At 42.7% G+C, this 2803-nt stretch overlaps 1 pseudogene; it reads right to left on the bottom strand.

Annotated features, from left to right (window-relative positions):
* Positions 1 to 1262: 1262 nt before the first annotated feature.
* On the bottom strand, positions 1263 to 1967 carry LOC137756822 (RWD domain-containing protein 4 pseudogene; annotated as a pseudogene).
* Between the last annotated feature and the right edge of the window lie 836 nt (positions 1968 to 2803).

Raw genomic sequence — 2803 nt, 5'->3', positions numbered from 1 at the left:
TCACAAAGCACCGAGCTGATCTCCCTGTGCTATGTGGCTGCTTCCCACTAGCTATCTATTTTACATTTGGTAGTGTATATATGTCCATGTCACTCTCTCACTTCATCCCAGCTTAACCTTCCCCCTCCCCGTGTCCTCAAGTCCATTCTCTACGTCTGCGTCTTTATTCCTGTCCTATTCCTGTCCTAGGTTCTTCAGAACCTTTTTTTTTTTTTTAGATTCCATATATATGTATTAGCATACAGTATTTGTTTTTCTCTTTCTGACTTACTTCACTCTGTATGACAGACTCTGGGTCCATCCACCTCACTACAAAAAACTCAGTTTTGTTTCTTTTTATGGCTGAGTAATATTCCATTGTATATATGTGCCACATCTTCTTTATCCATTCATCTGTCGATGGACACAGGTTGCTTCCATGTCCTGGCTATTGTACATACAGCTGCAATGAACATTGTGGTACATGACTTTTTTTTTTTTTTTTTTTTACACAACAACAGATAAATAGGAATTTATTAAAACCATTGTCTCTAACAATATAAAAATTAAATATTAAGGCATCTTTTACTCCCATTTTGGTATATGCAGCAAAGAGAACGGTTTTAAATAGGAACCAGCACTTCTAGTCAAATGCTTTCTAATGCATTTGGCAGATTTGGGTTTTTTTCTATTTTCTTTCTCCTATTCCACATACCATTGAAAGCTCTCATGATCAAACATCATAACCCAAACCAGGAGGAAAGTATAAACAGATATTCATTTATTTTTTATTTTTTATTTTTTTTAATATATATATAATTTTATTTATTTATTTATTTTTGGCTGTGTTGGGTCTTCGTTTCTGCGCGAGGCCTTTCCCTAGCTGCGGCAAGCGGGGGCCACTCTTCATCACGGTGCGCGGGCCTCTCACTATCGCGGCCTCTCTTGTTGCGGAGCACAGGCTCCAGACGCGCAGGCTCAGTAGTTGTGGCTCACGGGCCCAGTTGCTCCGCGGCATGTGGGATCTTCCCAGACCAGGGCTCGAACCCGTGTCCCCTGCATTGGCAGGCAGATTCTCAACCACTGTGCCACCAGGGAAGCCCCCCAGATATTCATTTATTAAAAAGCAGTTCACCCTTGAAAAATAAAAAGGAACTACAAAGAATATTATGTATAAAGTTCAAATACTAGTGTTTAAATTTCTCTGAAGCAATTTATGCTTCAGTAATTAAGAGAAAGAAGGGATGAAGACATAAAGACAAGAAGCCTATTAATATGGATCATGCTGTGAACTCACTGGTCACTCAGTCTTCTGCTCCATTGGGATGAGAATTTGAAAAGGGCTTCATATTCTTTTTAAAGGATGCTCTTCCTCCCTCGTCTCAAATTCCAAGTGCTATTCATCATCTTTAGAGCCAGTTTTGCTTAAATGCTTCACCACATCAACCCAGTTCCAACCTCGAGGAAGTTCTCCTTTGTGATCTGTTTTATCTGCCAGCTTACGTTTCTGGGCTTTTGAAAGTTGTTCTTTTTTGTCTTTTTTCTTATTTGATGGGGCTGTGTTAGGAGTTTCCTCTGAGATGATATTGCTTATGGACGTAGCAGAAGGAACAGGATGGTGATTCTCCATGAGCTGCTCTTTATTTTCCTTGGCATATTCAGACAACGTGTAGGTCATGGCCGTCCCGAGATTGACTTCCACTGCTTCCCGTAACTTGGCTAATATGCTCTGTTTTTACAGCTGACGATCTGCAATGCACACGAAATACATTGATGGTGTTGTTAAAAAAGGCGTTCATAGATATGATTGGAGGTGTCTGGGGATAGGTTTCTGTCCAGGAAATCTCTACTAGGAAGGCTTTGGGATCACTGTTTTCACCTATCCTATATTGAAATGAAACCGGACTTAATTCCCGGAAACTTTCATCTCCTTCATAAATAGAACGCGATGCCTCCAGTTCCATCTCCTGGCCCTCGTTGGCACTCATTGCGCCGGTCACGGGGTGCCTCCCGGGCGGACGGCGTTCGCGACAATGAAAATAAAGCGAGGGCGGTGGCCCCAAGGCCGGGGCGTCCCTCTTCCGCGCCGTGGGCTGGTGAGGCACACCTTCAGCACCACAGACGAGAGTCTCCCGGGTTCCCGGTCCCCGGGCAGCACGAAGCCATCAGCGGAGGGCTGCAAGCGGGGAACCGGCGGCCTCCGCAACAGGCGAGCCAGCCACATGACTCTTTTTGAATTATGGTTTTCTCAGGGTATACGCCACGCCCAGTAGTGGAATTGCTGGGTGGTATGTTAGTTCTATTTTTAGTTTTTTAAGGAACCGCCATACTGTTCTCCATAGTGGCTGTATCAATTTACATTCCCACCAACAGTGCAAGAGGGTTCCCTTTTCTCCACACCCTCTCCAGCATTTGTTGTTTGTAGATTTTTTGATGATGGCCATTCTGACTGGTGTGAGGTGATACCTCATTGTGGTTTTGATTTGCATTTCTCTAATGATTAGTGACGTTGAGCATCTTTGCATGTGTTTGTGGGCAATCTGTATATCTTCTTTGGAGAAATGTCTAGGTCTTCCGTCCATTTTTGGATTGGGTTGTTTGTTTTTTTGATATTGAGCTGCATGAGTTGCTTGTCAATTTTGGAGATTAATCCTTTGTCAGTTGCTTCATTTGCAAATATTTTCTCCCATTCTGAGGGTTGTCTTTTGGTCTTGTTTATGGTTTCCTTTGCTGTGCAAAAGCTTTTAAGTTTCATTAGGTCCCATTTGTTTATTTTTGTTTTTATATCCATTTCTCTAGGAGGTGGGTCGAAAAGGATCTTGCT

Source organism: Eschrichtius robustus, chromosome 2 (genome assembly GCF_028021215.1).
Source record: "Eschrichtius robustus isolate mEscRob2 chromosome 2, mEscRob2.pri, whole genome shotgun sequence".
Taxonomy (NCBI): Eukaryota; Metazoa; Chordata; class Mammalia; order Artiodactyla; family Eschrichtiidae; genus Eschrichtius; species Eschrichtius robustus.
This window is presented reverse-complemented; position numbering and strand designations above follow the sequence as displayed.